Source organism: Sturnus vulgaris, chromosome 4, assembly GCF_052056855.1.
Source record: "Sturnus vulgaris isolate bStuVul1 chromosome 4, bStuVul1.hap1, whole genome shotgun sequence".
Taxonomy (NCBI): domain Eukaryota; kingdom Metazoa; phylum Chordata; class Aves; order Passeriformes; family Sturnidae; genus Sturnus; species Sturnus vulgaris.
The window spans coordinates 35,284,399-35,309,161 of record NC_142246.1 but is presented as its reverse complement, the minus strand read 5'-3'; the positions used below and the strand labels follow the sequence as shown (position 1 = coordinate 35,309,161).

General features: G+C 34.8%; 1 long non-coding RNA gene across 1 annotated transcript in view; it reads left to right on the top strand.

Annotated features, from left to right (window-relative positions):
• LOC148223938 (uncharacterized) overlaps positions 1-23,605 on the top strand; it is a 58,088-nt gene extending 34,483 nt beyond the window's left edge. The window contains exon 7 of the long non-coding RNA XR_015803147.1: positions 23,244-23,605. This is a non-coding gene — a long non-coding RNA (uncharacterized LOC148223938). The remainder of the gene's footprint in view (positions 1-23,243) is intronic.
• Positions 23,606-24,763: the final 1,158 nt, after the last annotated feature.

Below are 24,763 nucleotides of genomic sequence, written 5' to 3'. Positions count from 1 at the left end.
TGGGATTTCCCATCCATTTTTGGCAATAGTTATGTCTCAAAACAAACATTTGTGCTTCTTATTCACATTTAGTCAGTCCTCGTTAGGTCAACTCAATTTTGATTTCATTAGGGATGAACATACGTCAAACATTGTTGACTGAGTTGAGACTCAGATTTTCAAAGATCCACAAAATCTAAACTACAGTGACCTGAAGTAACACTGATGCTTGTCACCTCAAATGAAGATCAGCTAGGGCATTGGTATGGCAGAGTTTATAAGGAAAGCAAAAACTGCTATGACTAGGCAAACCCAGAGGCATCCTGTTCTGAATTGAATAAAGTCTACCTTTAGATTGATTATGTTTAGTGAGTTGACTTGTAATTTCCTCTTGGGTCATGAATGGCTGAGCCTTGACTGTTGCAGATTTTGACTTATTGCTGTTTCATGCTACACATTCAATACATCTCTCAGCAGTTCCAGGGTCAGGTCACACAGGGATTCTGTGTGAAAATTCACAGGGTATATAGAGTGTGCATTACAAAGCCAAAAGCTAAGATCTTTCATTGTGGACTGTTAAATAAAGACAATTTTACTTGATTATCAGTGTTGAGACTTTTCTGGGTGCTCTGCATGCTTCTGCTCAGATCTAATTACATGGACTTGTCTAATACTCTCCAGACTCCTCCAATTTTCCTGGCCTGAGGCAGCTCTCCCCCACAGCCATGCTCATAATTTATTTCTATTCTGGATATCTCTTACCTCCACAATTCTTCTCTTCAGTGCATCATTCAATATTCATATTATTTAGCTCATGGAGAAAATAGTTAACTGCCTTTTGAAACTGGTTTCAAAAAATTAAATCTGCACAACACAATGATAAAAAGGCCATAGCAGCCGCCCTTTCAAGTTATTTTTTTAAGCCTACGCCACCTTGACTACAGGTGAGGTTCATTCAGGCCACATTAACTTTACTTCAGTGAAATCTCTTTTCAGATAACCCCCAGTGTGTTGGGGGTGGTGGGGTGTAGATACTAGCTCAGCCAGTAGCCTGTGGTGAAAGCTATTCAGAACTGGAATACAGCTACAGTTCAAGACACAGGTGTTAGGATTGAAATTCAGTATGCAAAACTCCAAGAGAGGTGTGCTTGTACTTTGCTCCTGAGGAGGACAGAGAAACCAGCCATGACACACCTCAAAACTCCTTAGTCAGTTAATAATAGTATTCATTCACAAGCCCTTTGTCAAAATGCAGTAAATTTCAATGTAACCTGAACTACATTTTAAGAAACACAGTCTTGAGAAGAGAAAATTACCTTCATCACAGTTCAGCTGCAAATGCCCTGCAATTCAGGTAACAGAATCCATAAAGACATCAGTTGCTCTGAAATATTAAATCTTCTTTATTTAAGAGCGTGGAAAACCATGTAAAACTTCATTAAATGAGTAAAAAGTTTTACATCTTACAGACATATAGTACAAACCAGAAAAAGCAGGTACACTTTTGGTAATAGTTGTTTGAGCTTTGTAGCAGTACAGAAATGCACATTAATCATAAGGATCTAATGCTGCTTAAGAGGTTATTGTATAATTAACATCTTGGATGAAAATTAAAATGTCCTTAAGTTTCAGATTCTTCATGAGTATCAGACTCATAAAGTCTATTTCAGTTCCTTTGTAAAACAAAAGCCACATTCAAAATGTTTGAAACATGATACAAAAACAAGCAAAAACCCTAACAACTGAAATCCATTCCCTACCACTTCCCTTGAATATTTAACAATTGAAACAATGCTCAGAAAGTTCACATTCACACAAAATACACTTTTTAAAATTCATGTTTTAATTGCATGTCTTGCTAGGTTTCCATTAGAGGATCCTTCTATCTGAGGTCCTAGTACACTTCCAAATTGCAACAAATCCAACAGCACTATTTCGACAAAGGCAGAGGTCACCCAGCAATCTACCTGCGAGTGACCCAGGACATCTTTTCCTTCTTCTTCTCTCTACTACTTGGTGGAACAATTCTGCTTCCAAGAAAAGTATGTTAAATATCTATACATATGTTTTGTGTTACATTTAGACCTCAAGGATTTTAAATGTCAAGTGCCATAAGTTATTAGATAAAATTCCTCCAGATTGCTTTTGATTTAATCATAGAGTGCACTCTTCCTATCCTTATAAGTCAGTTTCTGACCTAATAAAACCTTTTTAGGTAGGCACAAGACTGGGTGTGGGACTTGAATCTGTCAGTGTCATTCCGTTTGTTTATAAATTTCTGTTGGTTTCATCAAACCCAAAGTATTTTAGTTGACTTGCCAAGCACAATACCTGAGCAAAAGGACCAACATGTTCAGAAGTGGCTCTGGCACCTCAGTAGTTTCACCCAACACCAAACTGCATTTTTGACTGAGGCCAGAGCAATTCAGTGACTACAATATTGCATGCTTCTGAGACTCACCATCCAATTCTCCTTCATAGGCTGCTTCTTCACAAATAACTTCTGATTTAGAAACTTTGTGGTCTGAGCAGGAGGTTGTCTGATGGGCCTGTCTATTCTATGTCATCCCTGCTCAGGCCCATCACGTGTCACTGGGGTTTAATTTCTTCTTAGGAATTCAGGACAGAAAACAGCTTTGTTCTGCTAGTTAAAAAGATTTCTTGTAAATATTCACTTACAATTAGCAATTAGTAAATCTTTATTGTTCTTGACTATTAAGACCCCTCTTCTTCCATTTTCCATTTACTACTCATCAAAATTATAGTCCAATAAAGAGGTAGAGATATAATTTTATTATCTCCCATATTTAAAACCGAAATTTTGCCAAAACATATGTTCAATAACTGGTATTAAAATGACATTGCTACCTAATATGAATTTATTCAGATGGTCAAAAATATCAACATGTCTTTCTAGTCTTAAGTTTCTTTGAGAAAAAGAATTGACATGTTGATGGAACACTAGAAGTTTTTTATTCATCTTTTTTTTAATGAGTCTGCACATATTTTTCCATAATATAATTGTTAATCAAGTCAACAACATTCCAAATAAAAATTATGCACACTTAAATAATTATAAGACAACTCATAAAATGCCTCCTTGCAATGTTAAAACGGATTATCATAAACCAAGGTGGATACTATAGGACTCTGTTGCAAACACATGGGGTTAACAGAGCAGCAGTCTAAAAAAAGAGTCATTAAATGTTATCAGGATTAATGCAAAATGGGAATGCTTTCCCTAGACCCCATTCTTGACCTGAAACTAAAATGCTGCTTCCTAAAGGATCCAGTGTAATGTGAGCCTACATTGTGGAACTATTTGAACCGTTTGAATAGCAAAAAAAAGACAAATATCCCCATGTGACCATTCCCTTGATACCTGCTCCTGCTTTCAGTAGAGTCTATTCAGCCTATCTGTGTAACATCAGCCCAGTGAGAAAGAAAACACAGGCAAATGGACTGGTTTAGATGTACAGAAGCAGCACAGAGTATAATGTTACTCTGCCTTCTAGCATCACCTCAGATTTCCTTTATACAGAATAGTATCTATTTATCTCTGAAACATTTAGGAATGTGAAAAAAGCCTAAAAGCGTCTGATTATACATTGCACATACTGTAAGTTTTAGCAGACCATTTAACTGTAAGATTTCATGTGGTTTTATCCCAAAATTAAAATACATTTATCAACATTGATATTAATCAATGTCTAACCCCAATGTCTTCTCAAATGACCATTTCAATTAGCCACAAAAATCAGGCATAGTATAGCATGTACACAAACATGAAATCTGTTTTCCCAGCAAAGTTTTCTCATTGGTTTGTTTCTGTATTTGGATTCTCTGAATTCTTCTCCCTGTAATCTTTCTGCCTTAAGAAGAAAGATGGAAAAAATTTATCTTCCCACATGGGAAAGAATTGTTTCCTACCTGAAAATACTAGATGAATGTTGCTGTAACACTAGCAATTTAAAGTTATTGATCAAGTTTTTCCCTTATAAAAGGGCATTAAATATAAAATTAAGACATGTCTTACAATTTCCCTCTAGTAGCTGTGGGTTTGTTTTTGATTCTCAGGCAACCAATTCTCACACAGCATTATTTCCCCATTTATTCTCTACATTTTTACAACCCTTTCACTGCAGATCAGTTTCAGTGAAGGTCACACAGTGTCTAACACCCAGAGGAGAAAACGTTATTCACAGAAAATTTCTCTGATATCAGATAGAGAATCATACCAATGAAAATTTTGGTATAGGCAGTTTAAACAGCCTGTATTGTCTGGAAAAAAACCCAAACAACACAACAGCTCTGCAGATGTATGTAGTGACATAGCTCTCTCAGAGAACCACACAGTCTCTTCTAGAGAATTGCTTCATTTACCTAAAATACTTCCTAATCAAAATATTTCCTATAAGTCTACAGAAATAAACCAATTTATCGTCAGAAATAGCAGAAACTGTGAGAAAACAAATTTCACTCTGATACAACAAGAGAAAAATGGCTGTGAATTTTTCAGCAAGATGAGGAAATAGATGGAGAAAAGCGTTCTCTTATATCAAAAGTTAGAAAAAAATTCCTTTTCATAAAGAAGAAATTCCAAATTTGTGTAGGCAAAAATGAAAGGCTGATATAAGCTATTAAAGAATAAGAAATTTGATCCAGGTTATGTGATGGGTTTACATGATTTATTCCTGTTCACCAAAAATTTAATTAATGCAAAACCAGGACAAATTACTAAAGGCAAGCAACAAGATTTGAGGTACAGAAGAAGGAATGCTATCCATGTACACAATATGGTCTCTCTTCACGCTTATGCTCAGTGATTAATAGGGCTCTTTTAAACAGCAATGAACAAGAAAAACATGACTTGAAAGAAATGCTGTGTTAATAACTGGGTTTCATGGTAGCAGGCCCAAAGGCAAAGCCCTCTAAACGTTTATAATGCTGCATACCTTGGACATCCTGTGATTTTAATTTAAATTAGGTTAAAAAATAAACTAAAATAGTCATACTTGTTCAAAATTTGTGTTAAATAGTCAATGTTATGGTCAACATCCCCAAAACAGAGTGAATACTATACAAAACTTTTGTGATACCTTCCATTAAAATATTCCAATTCTCTTCAGAGTAGCATTTTAATAAATATGATCCAGAAGACAGAATGCTTTAGAGGGAATTTAGGGAGGCATGAGTAATGATAACTAGGATAGTCGTTTAGTTACTCTGCACAGGAGGCTGAAAAAACATGGAACCAATTTCTGATTTAATTGGACAAAGCCAGAATGCAAGTGTCTAACTCATTTTGCCTAGCTAATTTTGCATCTTCTGCTGAATCTTCTAAAGGTGTAAGAAGGCATGCTGCTTTACCACTGCTTTTGTTATGTACACTATGTATTTAAAAAAGATCAATGAATAAATAGAAGGTTGAAATGTCTGTGAACCCACTTCGAAGTTAATGTTCCTTTGATTTTAAAGGTTTTCAAAATGTTGAATCTATGGCACAATTTTAAAGGCAGAATTAAGAATTTCTTTTTCTTATGTTTTAGTCCATTTCAATGGGTGTAGTCGCTTTTAGTTAGCTTCATTGTACCAAGGAAATTTCACACCATTACACATTCTGGTGCTGGAGGTCAGTGCTCACTTGCTTTCCTCATCTATTAAGACTTTCCATCTTCAGGTTGGAAAGAAACTTCATTGGCCCTGAGGAAAAAACCCAAAGAGATAAAAAAGACTTCCTACAGGATGTTTGTCTTCCTTGATTATCTAAACCAAACAGTTTTATTTAATTTCCAGCATCATTAATTGTTTAGAACATGCAAGACAGGGTCCCAAGGGAAAATTACAACGCTATAAATTGCAAAGGACTTTACAGAGGCTTTTTAGTTTTTACAAGCAGAAAAGTAGCATAGTTATTTATTTTTTAACTTAGATTATCACAGCTGTGGTAAATTTCTACAGCTGTGGAAATAGACAAAATGTGCAAACCACAGAAGAACAACTAAAAAGGTGAAAACATATTATGGGTAGACCCAAGGATTTGTCACTTAACAATTCAAGGATGATGCAGTTTAGATGAGAAAAGAGCTGCTCCCATTTGCATTTTGCAAGTTTAAGTAAGGGTCTGGTTTAACAAATAAAGCATGCTTGAAAACAGGAAGATGGCAACACAAATGAAGTCATGGCTGGGATATTCACAACATTTCAATCAGATTTCTGATAAAGTCAAATGTCAAGCAATAAATAATGTCACTTTCTGTTGTGAAGGGCTTTTTTCCCACTTTATTACAAACCTAATTATTAGGAAGGAACTGGGCTTATTAATGTAGCTTTAGGACAAGACCACAGAAAGCAAGGAAACTAGCAAACCACTTTATATTTTTCTCTTTTACAGTTATGGGTGTTTCAGAAACAATTTTTCAAAAGTATTTGAATCCATGTAACCTATTGATTGAATCTGGCTGTAGGTTTGTTGAACTACCAACACTGGCCTCAGGCCAGCTCTGATTTTGGGCTTGTGTTGGCCTGTCTGAAGGGATGATTTGACCTGGAGGAGCAAACATGCTGGTGGCTTTAGCTTCAGAAAGGTGTGTGGCATAACACCTGCTGTTATATCTGGGGTTTGCAGGAGATGGTTAGCAATAACAATTAGTTGTTATGTGTAGAATAACTGTCCCTGACTGCAGCAGGAGTGCAGTGTGTGCCAGAACAGACACATCATTGTAGCAGGAGCCTTGAACCATCACAGAAAGCTACCAGAGGCACCAGAGCTATAAACTCACCAGTGCCTGGTGTTCCCTGGTTAACAAAGAAATGCAGCTCTGGGAAAGGAGCTGAAGCAGTGTTTGGGACAGCAAAGAGAAGAAAGTATGGAACACATTTTGTGGGTAGAACATATGGATACACCGTAGAGACATGAACCAAAGAAAGACAAAGGCATGGAGTGTACTAGCAACGTGTAGAAACAACTTCCACTGGGCTCCCACATGTGGATGAAGAAACCATCAACATCACACTCCTGGCAAAGAACGTGGTATGCTGCCACCTTGTCCACTGGCAGCCCTAAGCCACTAATCTCAGGAGTTGGGACATGAGTGGAAGGAAAGTAACTATTAAATCAAGAGGTCCATACTCTGCAAAGTTTGTGTATATTAATTTTAACTGTACTTCCTTAAAACTCTAAGTCCTAGCAACACCACAACTGGACTAATAGTAATGTTTTGATTAGAACTGCTAAGATTTCAGCTAGATTAATAATAAATCCTTGATTCAATATACAATGTGTTATCCAACTTGCACAAAACAGAAATTTGAATGCAGCAAATGGGTGGGAGACTATCCTCCAGAAGAGAAGGACCAGGGAATCCTATCAGTGTGTACAGACACCCAGAGGAGTGTAGTAAAGAACAGGGAGACAGACCCTTCCCCATGGTGCCCAAAGATAAGAGAAGAGGCAACGGGTATGAATAGCAATTATAGCAAATTCCCTTCAAATACCAGAAAAAACCCAGGGTCTGTGTCAAGTGGATTGTACATCCATAGGTAGCTGTAATTTTTTATTTCTTACACATTTCTGTCTGTTATGAAAATAAGTTAATACATTCAAACAAACATAAGAGAAAAACACATTAGAAGAGCAATACTTTGTACCCAAAGAATCAGTCTAGAGAGATATTAAAGTGGGAGAAATAGAAAATATATAATGCAAAATTATGGAACATTTGCATTGTACTAATCTTTTCTCACTGCCTTAATTGTGGTCTCTTCTACCAGTTGTCACAAGACTAGTAAATAGAAGAAAAGCCTAGAAACAGTGAGATTTCATCCAATGGAATTGCATCCATATGAGATGCTGTTCTCTGATACCATTACTAAATTGCAGAGTGTATTTTTGAGGAAGATTTTCATTTTATATGCTTGTATAAACATTATTGTCCCAGCATAAAGAAGAATCATTGGGAGTTTTGCCAGCTCATGTCTGAACACAGTGTAAAGACTCTCTTTCTCTGGATGTAACCAGTGGCAGCAGTTAAAGGAGATATGATAGCTTCTCTGCAGATGATCTAACACAAATTTTGTAACTGAAGGAAAAAAACAAACACATATTGCTTTTTTGCTTTGTTTCTAAACTAGGTGACATGGGCAAGTTCTAATTTCTTCAACAAGGACATAAGGACTGTACATATTTCAGTAAGTTCAGTGAGTAGAAATGCTGTCAAGCTGTGAGATTATTTTGTGTACAGTAAGTTTCTCTTTGTGTTCTGGCAAACACAGCAACAAGATGTACTGTGTATAAATGGATTAATGTGTGTATAAAACTTTAACAATTAGCTTGTGGACACTTGAACAAATGCACCAGACATGTGCCTATGTGAGATTAGATCTAGTTGATGTCCTTTTTTAAACATGTTTATAGACTAGGCATTTTTTTCTCATGTTGCTATTCTTGAAGGTTAGATTAAACTTTTGCAAGCTATAAGAAATATCTAGGATTCTCTGACTTTCAGATTTCACTTCAAAAAATTCTGCTTTCATGTGCATTTCAGAGCCAAAGACTTTATGGATGGTCAGTTTCAGTGGGCTGAGGGTTATAACCAATCCAAAGAAATTAAAATATGTGTACTCTCTATGCAGCTGTTATTACATCATCATTTGAATTTCCCTTTTCATTCAGTTAATCCACCCCAACCAGATACGTGTTTTTTACTCAGATACATTGTGAGAAGAAAATACATCATCATCATCCATTTTATATCACACATTCTTGCAGTTTAAAGGAGGCCAAACACAGGAATGCCAAAAGTGAAAAATGGAAAATTCAGTAAGGCTCATTGCTAAAGGCTAGCAGATAGTTCCTTTCATTATTAGAAAGTTTTCTATCACAAGTATGTTATTTTTCTTAAAATAATAAACACTTCTCTGTGGTCTTTACTCTTTATAGGTCTTTAAAGTGAAATAAAGACTCAGTAACCCACACTGCAAAATATTGTGAACTTAGTGCACCACAGTGATCTTATATTCCATCTACAGTTTGAGACCTCATATCCACTCTTTCATGTATTTCATATTTTAAAGTAAATTAAATTTCTGTTTAATGATTAATCTTGTTAATTAAATTACATTCAATATTAATTTGTCCATTAAAGATGTCAAATTTTCTACAGGCCCTCTTCCATAATAAGCTATTTATTTTCTTTTAGAATTATCATTTAAAGATGAAGCAAATAGTAATTCCATGTAAGTAAAGACCTGATGAACTGCCAATGCCTGGAAATCCCACAGACATGGCTATTACCCTGCACATGCCTGACACATCCAATGCCACATGGACCAGATCCAGCAATGAAAGCAATTTAAACAAGAGGAATGTCTGTCTGTATCAGTTCTGCTTCAACATCACTCTGTTGGATTTGGGCTGTTGTAGCAGCTGGCTGAAATTCTGTCCCACTTAGGCTCTTCTAGGAATGGACAAGAGATGTGGTTATGACCCAGCTTTCCCTGCAAAAATGGGATATTTTTTTATTTGGAAAAAAACAATTATAAAACAATTTATGTTACACTGTTGTAGTAAAGTTGATTCTTAATTGTGCTGAAGAGCTAGGTAAGGTAAACTCAATTTTTTCCTTTTGAGAATAAAAAAAGAACTTTTACTGCCAGAAGAAAGGTTTCATGTGGAAGGTTGGCAGATGCAGAATATTCCTTAAAACATAAAGAAAACAATTTGGAACAAAAGGACTAAGATTTGTTCTACTTGCTTGTCTGGGACTCCTAGATAGCTGATGATTTTATTATAGGAGCTTCCTATGAAAAATTGAGAATAGTAATTTTTTTCCTAGTTCTTTGTAAACAATCTTTGTTTCTTCACTGAGCAACAAAAGTCCTAATTATTTTGTCTCTATCTTTTAAAATAAATTAGGTATGAGGATCTGAGTGCAAAAAAAGAATTTCAGTATATGCAGGTTGATTCTGAAAAAAATAATTATAAGAACAAGGAATATATTTTAATGACTAGCAGTTTATACTTTTCCAAAGGCAGCTTCATCTGAAAACAACCAAGAAATATATGTTCCCACAGGTAATAAAACAAACCCTTCCGTATAAAGCAGCTTTGAACATAATTGGAGATTCATTAAAAAGTATATGGGTTTTTCACAGGTTGCTTTTCAAATAAATCCATAGATATACCGCCATTTTTCTTAGAGATAAGCCAAATGAATATTAATATAATGACAACACCATTGCTGAAATATTTATAACATTACATACTCATATGCAGTCACAGGTTAAACCATTAGGGGTACAATCCTGCTAACTTATCCTAACAACATCATTCCCCTCTCTCTGAGACTGAAACAGAAATACTAGAACCAAGAGAGAAAATTATGTGGAGAACATAAAAAAATCCCAGCTGACCTGTTATATATTTTGCTCCTTTCGTTTCTGTTTCCCAGAGTAAGAAAGCAAATGCCAATCCAGCAGCTGATTTTCACCAGATAAGGATAATCACAAAGGACACCTCACCGTTGCCTTGTCATTTGCAGAACCTCTGACACTGGCTGGTATCAAATAGTAGAAAACTGTCCTTGCAAACAACAAACAGAACAGGGCGGGGGAGAGCAAGGGATGGCAGCTTTGTTTTCCATTAGCAAGTTAGACCTGCTGGAGGAGAGTTCTGGCAAACACCAGGGCCAGCTGAAGGCAGCTGGTAGAGCATGAAACCTGGATGCTGTGGGTTAACCCCAGCATGCAGCCAAGCCCCACACAGTGGTCACTTTCCTCCACAGGATGGATGAGAACTTGAAGAATAGAAGTGTGAAAAGTCACGATGTGAGTTGAAAACAGTTTAGGAGGTAAAGAGAAGCTGTGAACAAACAAGGCAGAACAAGGGCATCCATTCACTGATTCCTGTGATCTGGTCAGAGTTCACCCATTCCTAAGAAAGCTCCGTCACACTTAGTGGTGACTTGGAAAGACAGATTCCACAACATCAAATATTCCCATTCTTTCCTGCAATGTCATGTGCTGTCAGATATCCCTTTGGTCAGTGAGGGTCAACTGGCCCAGCTGTGTCCCCTCCAATCTTCTTGTGTACCCCCAGCCTACACTCTGTTTAAGCACTCCTCAGCAAGAGCTAAAACATTGGTATGTTGTCAACACAATTTTTGGTCACAAATCCAAAACATAGTCCCATTCCATCTATTGTGAAAAGAATTAACTCTATCCCACTTCAAACAAGAACACTGGACTAGCTACCTTTTTATTAGAAGGAGGGTTTGTGGTTTGTTTGGTTTCTTTGTTTAAATCATGGAGATTAAATCTTTATGTAAATTCAAATTCAAAAGATTTCAACAGCTATTTCAGTAAGGATTGGATTGTGATATACCAGTTCAGAGAGGTCACAGAGAGACAGACACATGAAAATACCTACCACCTCCCTCTCCTCTTGAAAACATCACATGAAATTGCTTAAGACATTTAGATTCTCAGACTTTTATAAAACTGCAACATCTGAAACAACATACCCCAAGTAAGAATAATTGAAACACCAAGATGAGAAAGAATAACCACAACAAAAGAGGAGAATTAAACTGCAAAAAGCAGGTAAAGTGGCAAATATTATAGAGATCCACGAAGAATAGTGAAAAAGGTCTTCGAGAAACAGCATCTCATTTCACAAGACATTTTAGTGAGATATTTTAATTAGTGCCACCATTAGCATGTGGCACCTTAGTAAGACAGCTCTGTGAAGACTCTCACCATTTTGTAATGCCATTCATTTGGCATTAGATGAACACTAAAAACCATTTTCATTTCCTTTTGGAATATTGCCTGTTAGGAGTCAGAATACTCACTGGATTTCTACCAGACTAAGAAGTCCTAATGCATTAAAAGAAATATAATGTGTCATAGATGATCACTACATTTCAACAATGAAGGATTTAATGACTCACATGAAAAAGAGAAGTAGAAATTAAAAAAATTTAAAAAGCATTTCCAATAATTTCTAATAATTTGTAATAATTTGTATGTTTAGCAGTCCCAAAGCAACATGGGCAGTTCATAGGAATGAGATATTATTGGACAGCATCAGATCGGGAAGGAAAGATGTTATCAATACTTACACAGCAAAATGAGAGTATTTGTATTTTTAATATCCAGATATGAGCATTCCCACTGGTAGATCCAATTCCCTCAACTTCAAAATAACCACAAATCAGTCTGTTTCATTGAGTGTGATGAGAAATGCTTACTGAAGAGCAATGCTGCTTTAGAGACACCATTGACAATTGATACCCAACTCAGTAATTTAATAAAAAAAATCCATTATTCTGTGACTAGATAGAAAATGTACATGTTGATTCCAAGCTATTGATTTGCAGAGAGGAGGAATAATTAATGTCTGTGTATGTATGTTTGCAAAGAAGTTCTTATCTCATTAGTTTTGTTTAATTTTACTGGAAAAATTTACTGGGATATGTAATCAAAACCACAAAGCATAAGGAGTACATATATATGTATGTGTGTGTGTGTGTATATATATATAAAAAATATATCATTATATATCATTATGTATATATCATTATATATATACACACATATACATATATGTATATATACACATATTATATATGTTCCCTGAACATAGGAGAATGGATTTTCAAGTGTCAGAAAATAATCTTTTTTCCTGCTTGGTAAAGGATGCATCTGATGCTAAGCTTTATTTAAGAGTCTAAAACTGGAAGTAAGGAAATGCATGATATGAGATAACATAAATCAAAGTGCCTGTATGTGATACAGCCTACTAAGAGATAAGGAAAAAATATATCAGTCAGTAGCCTGAGCATGAGATGATTCCATGGTTTTTTAAAAGCACTTACATAGAGGTCACACTGTGAGAATTCACTTAGATATTCTAACCAGATGCAAATGTTATTTGTTCCAACTAAGCACACTTTCAAAAGAAATCTTACTGAGCAATCATTGTAAACAAGATGCCTTTGGCGATGTTGAGGAGGTGCTAAAGTGGATTTCCTGTTCGATCAGATACTGTGGAAAAATACACTGCTAATAGAATGAGACTGGCATTGAAGCATGAATTTATTGTCCTAATATAGAAATACAATGACAGTGAGAAAATGCATCAGCCTTTGGTCCACTTTGTAACAAGAAATAAGATATAATTTACTGCGCAGTATCAAGAGTAATAAAATATGTAATATATCTGTCTTTCAAGCTCCTCTCTTTTTTCTTGCTTTTTGCTTTTTCTTTTAATTTATTTTTTCCAGATACATCCCAACATTTTGTAGCCAAAGTGCCATTTTGTGCATCAATTTTCCCTATCTGATGACTAGTTTATCTAGTCTTAGAGATTACCCCTTTCTAATTTTAGAAATAATAATGTCAGAGCTATGAATGTATATACATATAATTTAATTACTGACAGTATGAAAAGAAAAACTCTAGATATTCCGTTTTTATCTTCCAGTTCTCTGAGTAGGCTCCTTTTTTTTCCTGATTTATGTTTATTTATCGATAGATCCATGTGTTAGACTTATAGGTATATCTTACAGTAAGCTATTTCTGACAGAACACTGAAATCGTGGTGTTTAGCAAAAATCTGTGCACAGATTTTGTCTGGCCTATTTGGGCTTTCCTGTAATTGCATGGAAGCCAAAGGAACTATTTGACTGGGATCTAGCAATTTCTATTGGCATCTTTCTGCATTGGTTTTAGCTCAGACTTTTTGAAATGTGGAGGAGAATCAGTTTCATGGAGATCTTCTAAGCTTAGTGATATTGGTTATTCCTTTAGCACAAGTACCAAAATGTTACAGTATACCCTAATAATTACTCATTCATCAGTAGTCAGTCTGCACCACTCATTCCTTTAGTTCTGTGTTTTTAAAACAGGATGCATGAAGCAGATCTAAACAACACCCATCTAAGACCTTGTACACCACATGTGTTTGTTTCTGCAATATTTTTCTCATAAACTGGTCATTGAAGCTTTCTAAAACTCAACTGTCTTGATTTCTGCTTTGAGGGTCAGTTATTCCCCATTATGCACTGTAGAGTTTATACTTCACCAGTGAAGATTGTGTAATCATTGGCACTTTTCAGCAAGGTAAGAGTTATAAAATATTTTCTTTTACATTTGTGTTACTATGGGCTGTACAGACACAAACACAGTTCAGTAGTGATCTTCTTTTGCATATGCTTATCAGTATTATATTTTTCCACTGAAATAAACTAATTGTAGTAGTAAGAAACAAAAAATAAAAATAAAAGATTGCCATGATACATCTGGTTTATTATGTAAACAAGCAGAACAAAACAAGACAGTATTTACTGAAAGTTGCAAACAACAATTACCACCTTCCAATTCATCAAAATCTCAAACTTTAAAAACCCCTTCTTCTTTAAATACTTTCCCTTTCTTTGTTTTGAGGACTGTAAAGAATCCATGATTTTGATGCAACCTGCTGTGGATGAAAGATCAAATATTTTTGCACTCTGCAGATGGAATTTTGCTACTTTCATAAGCAGGTCTCTAAGTAAATTCTGTTTACATTTTCAAATGGACAACTGTTGCCAGATATTAAATTGAGCTCTAGAATTTTTAAAATATTTTTTGTAAAAACAGAAAATGAAGAGATCTGATAACACCAACTCTGGTATCTCAAAAACAACAATACTGCTTTAAATAGGTCAAAAAATACAGGTACCACAAGACAAGATATTTAAAATCACCATAGATAAAGGATTTAAAATATTTATTTTCTATGCTGTAGCAGGACAATATTTACTGTAAACAACTTAAGTTCTAAATTTTATTTCTGCCTAACAAAACTTGGACCACAGAACTGATGTCAGACCACTTAAAGTATACGGCAGAAAAAGACTGGCAGACTTAATATTTCCTACTCCTTCTTCTCTAAAAGTTTGAGTTGAGACATCAGTGCTTTCTTATGTTTTAATTTTTTTCCATCTTTTTTACATTTACAACCCTAATAAGTAAGCTTCCCATGCAAAATACACTGACTGACTACATTGCAGAAAGATGTCTGTTGATCTCTCATTCACCTGCAAATACATCTCCAGGTTCAATCTGTCACCTGACAAAAAATGGAGAATAAGAATATATGCAAGAGTATAACTCAATATATTTAATCTAAGTTCTTTTTACTTAGAAAAAAAAAAAAAACATACTCAGTTCCTTTTTATAGTCATTTAGAGATAATATAACTTGAAGAAAATTTGATGTCCCCTTCTAAAAGAAAATAGTGGAATAAGGAAGTCTGTGGATTTGGTGTAATCATGCACTTTCAAAATTTTTTAAGTAACCAATTAAGCAGCATCATCAGCTGGTCATATATCTGACTGGACAGGCACGGTATACGAAGCTCAGAAATTTCAATTATCAGCTGGAAATAGAGAAATTGTAAGAAAAAAAGATTTTATAATGGTCAGAAAATGAAAGGTTTTGGCAGTAATACTGACAAAATTAATTTAGCATAATGCTATATATTAAGATAAATTAAGATGTTTCTCCTTTGTTCCTACTGTTTCAGTTAATATTTCTGACATATCTTTCATACCTGTCTCAAACTTTTAAAATGTACTGGGTTTACCACAATTCAGTAGAGATCAAGAGGAGGTTAGAGACCCCAGTAGGCAGCTGCATAGAACAGTGTGATAGCTGCTAATGTGAGTACCTAAATTACCAGCTGTGCATGGAAATAACAAAAATATTCTATTTAGAGAAGTAGTTAAGGTTGTGAAATCACTGTTCACTCTCAATATTCAGTCCAAACAAATTACTTTCATGTAGAAAGGCCATGAAACGAAACAAACAAAAACCCAAGCAAATCACAAGAACAAGAAACTAAATGGATGAGTGAACAAACAAGAGAACCAAGTACTGAGAAAAACTAAGTTTCATCTTTCATTAAATTATACTGCTGTTAAATAGAAAACTGAATTTTTGCTTTGTCAGTGTAATTTCCTTCTCCTAAATGAATGACTGCACCTTCAGACCCTTCTATTAGGTAATTAGCTAAATTACTCATTAATAATTAATGATTCAGACTGCCCTGTTCTCTTTGCATTAAACAAATATATTTAATATTCTCTACAGGGCAATGCACTTTGTGAAAAATAACAAGCTCGACAATTTTATAGTGATAATAAAGCAAAAAAGGAGTTTAATTCTAAGATAAGGGACCTTTAGATAAATAATGCTAAAAAGAAAAATTGCAAATTATGACAATTAGAGCTTACTAGAATACCTTCTGAAACAGTTCACATTCCAACTAACATATTTTTTGCATACTGACATTCAATAACATAATTTAAAGACTACTGGCATAACAGAACTGATCATATTTTTTTAAAAAAATATATTTTTTTCTGAAGTGGTCTAATATACTCTTTCATCACCTTTTATTGCCACAGCACCATCCCGGGTCATCCAAAAATAGTTTACTCTTTTAAAAACGTTTTATATTTGTTGATATTGAGAGTCTTATATGGTTACCTAAACCAAGGCTTTTAAATGTTTTAGTACTTTTCAAAGTACTAAAAAATCAATAGCAGGTTGAAAGGTCCCCAAATGCCTTTCGATTGTACATTAAGTAGTGCAGCAGACTTTCAGTGTTGAGCCTGCCCTAATATCTGTTAAAGGACCTTCTAAAACACTTTTTTGTTTCTTATATAAATAATGACACTTAGCAAGTATGCTCAGCTGTTCTGTAATGAATATTTAGTAATATAAATTTAAAATAAAACTCAGAAGAATTTTCTGAATTTAATAAACAGTAGGCTGTATGCACCTTGGATATTTACTGCTGTATCTTACTGTATGATGGATGACTGATTAAATAAGTCCGGTGTCATTTTGGAGCTGTAAGACCTATTTCACAAGGGAAAAAAACAGGTTGACATACAAAGCATGGAAGTATTTATGTGAAAATACATAGGAACTCAATGACTTGCGGAAAAAGAGTATATATGACCATTTTTCAGACTGGAATAACATAAAGAGGCAAATCGTAATCTTTCTAATTTATAATTAGATCCTGTGTTAACACAGCATCTCTTACAGTCCCATCCACCACCACAAATTGAACACTGCTTTTAGGACAGAAACTCAGGGATCTGTGAGTCTCTTCTGACCTGAAATCTTATTCTCTGCCTCTATGACCCCCTCACAGTGGTCTAGTCATCAGCTAAACATGAACAGGACTAAGCAATGCTCTTGCAAACGCTTCAGTAACTCCTGCTCTTTTCCCAGCCTGTTTGCAGGGTCGCTCTGCTGACCCCAGGCAATGTTTTCAGCCATCCCCACTGACTGATCCTTCCTGTGAAGTGCCACCTCAGGGACTCTCCCTGTGTGGCTCTCCTTGTCCACTTACCCAGGCTACACTCTCAGCCAGGCTTCATCACAAAAACTGCAGCACTCCATTTTCTGGTTCTGACAAATCGATTAATGCTCTCCTGTCTTTTCAGACTGCTCCAGCACCCATCATTTGCTAGTTGGCTCGCTAATGTACCTATTCCTTCCTATCTATTCACCAACCTCAATATTTTTTTACACTCAACATAGCTTGTGATCTTTACTCTGAAAGGACAGACCCTTCAGGACGCTTTGTAATGACAACCAACACCTTTTAATTCAGTCGAAAATTCTTTCAAAATTTCCTTAACTTCTAGGCCCTATCACTTACCAATTTACTTTGAAGAGGGGAATGAAGTGGATGACTCCATAACGCTCCCTCCAATCTAGATGCTTTATGATTCTAAATTTTCTAACAAACATTTCTGTGCCTTCTTTCCTACTGCTGTATCCAACCAGTTATTCTCCCTCAAATTCTACTTAAACATTCAATTTTGTAACACCTACAAAAACTTAGTCTGCACTGTACAATTATTTACATAACCAACCTCTACTAATTGAGCTCATGTCCTCTAGATCCTATATTTTCATACACTAACACTCAAAAAATGCTTCATTACAAACCCTATGAAGCTCTGTTTCCATACTGTTAGGCATGAAAGGCTCCAGTCAATACCGAGAACTTGTGAACACTATGACAACATAAATAATAAACAAAAATCAACTTCTAGATTTAGAATGCTCACAATCTTGAAACAATCCTTATTTTCTCCTGAATTTTTTCTGCTTTCCTAACACTATTATTATATTATACACTACTTATATTTTGATGAATTGATGAATTTTTGTAACTAACCCTTTTCACACAGTATTTCTCAGCAACAACATTAATTTTTATCTTTTAATACTTGTGTTCAAGCAGTAGTTCCCAAGGTTGTCCTTTATAAACCTCAATACAGAAAAAGAAGTGTCACACTACACAGAAAATCAGGTTTCATGACTGAATGCAGTTTGCAACATTTTATTAGACCTCAAATAAGTCCACAACCTATTAAACCTCTGATGCATACATGACCATTTAGAAACATCCCAGACATCTTCAGTGACTGAGTTTGTGAGTCATGATTTTACAATACATTTTAAGACTGAATGTCCTGATGGGATTTATTTTCCCTGGAATTATTTATCTATAAACATGTAAAAAATATTTAAACACAGTTTTCTTCAGAGTTAATGTAATCTTTTGACATATACATCTAAAAGACTAGCAACATTTGCCATTTTGTCCCAAAGGGCAGACTCTAGCTTCTAACAACTGTAAAGTTAGACTTGCAAGAGAAGAAGGCAAACACATAGCTTTGCTTTTCTTTTAGGAACAAAAAATTTGAAAATCCGTGCTAAAATTAGAAATAATTTTAATTTCTCATTTTAAAGTTAATAGGGTCCTGAGACTTGTCATAACTAATCTGAAATATAGTATCTTTATGTTATAGACAATAGATTTATTATAAAAACTTCTAAATGAGTAAATTATTGACATTGCCCCATTTCTGCCACAGCCCTGAATCAATTGAGAACAAACGGAATGTGCTTCTTCAAAGACAATATCACCACAAAAGATTTCCGGGTTGAGTACTGGAAGTTAGAAAAAAAAACAAACCCTCCTTTATATTATTGGAGGATACCAGCCAATGAATTCAGCCTGCTTTTCACAGAAAAGCTGGATTCTCTTATGTTTGGTCAGTGAAAGTCTCAATGTGCTCTGTCATATCTACAACAACTCAAGTATGTTTTGTAACCAGTGGGGAGGATTTAAAGCATCCCTGTAATTTACTAACCAACCCAAGGCACTTTGCACTTCTAAATTACTTATGCACTTCCCTACTTAAAGGATTTAGCAAAATTATATTAATTGGTTTTTAGCTTTAAAAATCTATTTTCTTTCTCTCAAGCAAAATTTCTTTATTCATACTATGGTTTTCAGTCCTTTAACTAATTTTCTCAAAAGGTAAAGCATTTTTCATTTTAAATTATTGGAGTGGAAAATTGCACAGGTTTAAAAATTTATGAGAAAATATGTAACAGCCTACGGTCTCATAAAATATGTATCATACAGGACCATATTTATTCTACCTACTTGTTAAATTTGCTTAAAGTGCCCACAGTGATTTGTTTGGCAGACCATACTTCTTTTTCATAAAAGTCTTTTCTGTGTCTTACAGTGTTATCTATTATTTGAACTGCACCAGGAAAAAAGAAGTCATACCATTTCTGATTATTTTTTTCCTGTCCTTATTAACAGAGGTTAGCTGATAGTGGAACTATAAAACAGCATTATGAAGCCATTGAGGAAAATTTGTCTGAAGAACAATTATTAAACAATAAATATAAATAAATATAATAATAGTTATATAAATATAGTTTTTACATTTAAGTGAAAATTTCTCATCAAGATATTAAAATCTGGAGTGAAAATACTAACTTTGTTTAACCATATTGTTTCAGATCATCTTCATTCAGTAACAAGCTTAAATAACAGAATATTTTACAATAGCTCCTGGCAAATTATTTGTTGATAATGTGTCTGCCTAGCAGTGGAAACAATTGCAAGATAGCTTAAAGAGAAGATCTCTTTAGCCATGTTTTTTTCAAGAATAAATAAATTTTGTTTCTTTCTGTAGTAGGTTGTAACCTAAGCAGAAGGTAAAACAATAAAGACAAAAATAAAGATTAAAATAAAGATAAATCTACTATTTTAAGAGGAAGAAACCATGAAGTTCTTTATAATAGTTTTGAAGTCTCAAAAAAGTTAAACTTAAAAATAATTCTAGTTCATAGCTGTTTCTGAAATTTTTCCCATATTTAAAACTACTGAATTTGCCAATAGATTTTGAAATGTTGCTGATTATGTCATATGATGTTGGAACTCTCTTTTTCACCATTTGACAAAATAAAAAAAAAATGGTTCTTTGTCAAGTAAATCTTCAGCAGAACTTCTTATCATATTGGTTTTCATTATTTTTATGTATTTACATCAAGAGAAATACATATGCAGAAGTACTTATCCGGCTGGGCCACAAACCCTTTGATTCAGGATTCAATACTACTGTTAAGTGCATGCTTAATTTAGTAAACAGTAGTTCTAGATTAGTTAGCTGCAATTTATACAGCAGGAATACTAATTGATATGAATAAGAATATGCAACTTCAAAAACTTCATAGTACACTTTGTAAAATGACCATTAGCAGCTCATGAATCATTCCGATTTTTTTACTTTCATTAAACGAGGCATTTGAAAGTTAATAAAATCTGTCTGCAGCTATATCACTAGAGACATTAAATTCTTGTTAAGTAACTACTCGAATTCATATCTTCCAGAACAAATCGATCTACCTGGATATCTGACTCCATCCATGCACTGGGATTTTCTCCTCAGACTATATTTAGAAGTTTTTAAGCTGCCCCACTCCTCCAGATCTTTCAACTACCTTATAAAGCCTTGCTGGCTTCACCCATTCACTTGATTGCTGGACATTAAGTTTGTTTTTTTGCAGTGTCTTCTCCCTGGCAATCCTCTAAAGCTGTCTCAAAGTTTCCCTAAAGCTTCAAGTGTTTTTAGACTTAAAGGATAGTCTATGGGTCCCTGAGGCTGCAGGGTCCTTATGAGGGCCTTTGCAAATAAGCTTCCAAATTTTTTTGTTTCCTCCCTCAGCACCAAGGACTGCAGGACACAGTGCTTGGTTGTGCTATATTCCAAAAGAAATATCTCTGTCTGTGCATCCAGTGGGATAAGACTAGCTCCAGCTAAGTTTGCTGAGTTTGATGCTTTCACACAATCCAAGTTTGTACCAAATCCAGCTTTGAGAAACAAAGAGTAATAGCTATGTTTTTCCCCAAATACCAACAATATTATTTAATTGCTTTTAATAATTAAATTGCTCCATCTGACCAAACAGATTGCTTTGATAATGTTGACTTCATCTGTAGAGATACTAAAATGTTAGAAAATAAATGTACATTAGTCTTTTAGAATTTACTCACTCTTCATAGATGTCATTATGTTATCTAATGCACTAGATAGACATATGAATGATTAGGTATTTTTTCCCCTTTCTTATAAAAATAACGTATAGTTTCCCTTTCTTTCATTTATTAAATTTTCTTTTGTGCAGATTAAGAGTAATTTTCACACTGTTTGGAACAGGTTTGATAAACAAAAATAAAGCATTATACTGGTATTAAGTACTGTACTGTGAAGTAAAAATTGCCTTGCATTGCTGTGAATCATGACGCTTGTGCCAGGTGTACTTAAGCCATTTATTCTCATTCAGTGCTACTCCAAGGCACTGTGTTACACTATTATATCCTCCCACCCAAACATGTGAGTGCATTTAGATTGCTCTGAGGTGTCCATGGAAAATATAAATTACTCTTCAAGACATTCTCTCAAAATTATCATTTTCTTTTGCTAGGACAATCATCCTAATTACATCTAAACTCAGAGAAAGGTGTAACCTTCATTTCTCGTTCCCAAAAAACTAAATTAAGGAATCTACTGAAGCACACCACTATCCCATTCCTTTCCACCCTGCAGCCAAGCAGGAGGGACAACAGGATACAGTGGCCTGGATGCAGATCACATCCCAAAGCATAACCAGGACATGGTTACAATGCCTTCCAAGTTTCTCCGCTTTAGCCATATCCACAAAAGGCAATTTTGGTGGGGATTTCCCCTTTTCATCAAAACTTTGTTTGAGGATCTGTTTTATTAATCTAACCTTTACTTTTTGTATGATAATCCTGCCTTCTTACCCTTGGGAGACTCATCTCAGTACACCATTAGGACTTCCACTATAGTTCACAGCACAAAGATCCACTGGAATCAATTATGAGGTGAACAATGCTTAGATCTTAACAGTAATGTTCCCATTTCAATTAAATCAGATGTCTCATTAGGATATAAGTTTAAATTAAAACGTAATGACATATCTCAAATAGGAAAGTTAAGAAAATGTTGATGATCAATATGAACACACAAAAAAGTTTATACTGTTTTCAATTACTTCTTAAACTTAGACCTTTAAAGTACAAAAAGAGAGTTTAGAAAGGAATGGCACTGAAGCAATAAATAAGATCTCTACATTCATCAGAGCTAAGATATAATTGAGCTTTCTGAGACTGATGTACACAAAAGGAACAAAAGTACCCTTAACTTGTCTGTCTGAAATAAACAAAAATTGAAAAACTGAAAGAAATCAAATTATAGCTACTTTTAAATGTCAGTTACTTTTTAAGTCTGGTTAAGCTTCAGTAGACTTGCAGGAAGAAATCATAACTAATTAATCCTAATGAAGAGAATTCCAATTAGGCAGAATGGAATTTTATACTGAAAATCTTAAATGTCCAAAAATATTAGAATGTTCTGAATTATTATCAAGCGTCTCTTACCAGCAATTAAATTCAAAGGGCAATGTTAGTGAAACTGGGTAAGCACAGTTCCAAAGAAAATACAATATTTTTAACATATTAAGCAATTAAAATAAATAGACATTCTCCCCGTTTTCTTCTATTTAGAAGGATAAAGATAGCTGCTCTTCATTCTTGATCGCCTTAGAATGAGAATGAATGAATGAGAAAAATAATGAGTGAATATACACAAAACTGAGTGCCTCTGAAAAAAGGTAGACCAACAAATTACTGCTACCAATAAGCCATATTCTTTTCTTCTTAAAGAAGCTCTCACTTGTTTTTATCCGTCAGAACTTAAGGAATGCAGCACAAATGTCTTGAAACATTGTCCCCATAGGATGAGATACCACAACAAGCACAGATGGCTAACAGGAAGGTGTTAATTTCTGTCCTGCACTAGGTGGAAGGTTTGGAATTTGCACACCAGAAAAGATTTCACTGTACAGACTGTGGGGAAAGCGTGGATGTGACAACAGGAAAATGCTAAGCTGGGTGAGGCACATCTGGATAACCTATTCAGATGAAAATTCTCACCATGGCAAACTGCTGGAAAGGAAGCAGCTGCACAGACACATGCCATCTCAAGTCGTCAGAATGGCACATACACCACTGGATACCAAGGACTTATTACATAAATGGTACCTTGGGAAGAACACTTGAGGACCCCCAATTCAGAGAAGACCAGAAGAAGAAGGGCCAGTGGGATGCCACAGGAACCCATGTGGTGGTAACTATCTTCCTATTTAATCTCTCTCTCTTTCTTTTTTTCTTCCCACCCCCCACATGACATTTACTATTAAATAAAATCTGTTACCATTAAATAAAATCTGTACTATTGTCTCTGGCATATGGTGTCATTTGCACCTTAGCTCAGGCAGAGGCATCTTTTAATAATTGGTCCCAACCATTATTTCAGAAGTAGGATCCTAACAGTATTCTGGTGGATCATAACATTCTCTCTCCTACCTATTTAAAAACAAAAAATAATCCTAAAGTCTTCAAAATTTTTTCAGAACATATTCTAGCATAAGTACGTGATCTTCCTGTATGTCCTAAAGCATGATGTTTGAGCTCAAAACAAAGCACAGCAGTTGAACAATAGAAGGAAAAAATCATGGATATCCAGTAGGGTTTGAAATGTCATTCTACATGCACATATTTCCTCTGCTACCTCTCTGTGATTTCTGTATCAATGCTTCTATCAGCCAGCCACAGAAACCATCAGCCTACAGCTAAATGGCCTTTAAATCACTGACTTTCATATCTGACTCTCAAGGTACCTTAAATTCAGTATGGTTGATTGTTTCAACTAGAAACAATTTTTCTCTTGTGAATAGCCAAGTTGCATATGTCAGAAGCAGCTAACTGCTATACCTAAAATGTAACACTGTAGAAACACAGAGTTTCTAACTTCCTAAATTCTCACTGCAATAAAAGAGGAATTATTAAGCTGAAAAAGTTTAAAACATCTTAGAAAATGTTAGCTCCATTATATGTTAGCTGCAAACACACTTTTCTTGTCACACACACTTTTCTTGTCACGATTCTCTGCTTATTCCTTTTTATAGGTGATAACCTACCTTAAAAATGCAGTATATAGTTGTAGCAGGATGCTCTGCCCTGTAATGAAGTCAAACAACTCAAACAATGCTCTGATCTGTAGTCATTTCCCCCTAGTTTCTTTTACATATTAGAGTGCTTAAGTTTTTACAGAAAAAAAAAAACCAAAACCAAACCAAAACAAAGAAACCTTCCATATTATTTTATCTTTCAGAGAGTGGATGAAAATTACTTAGATGACTGTAAAGCTTCATTAGTTAAGATCAATCTGTCAACGTGACATTGGCAAAAACAGTTAACCAGGGAAACTCCACTGTGCAGCAATGAACAGACAACAGAAAAATATTTGGTAGTTTCTAT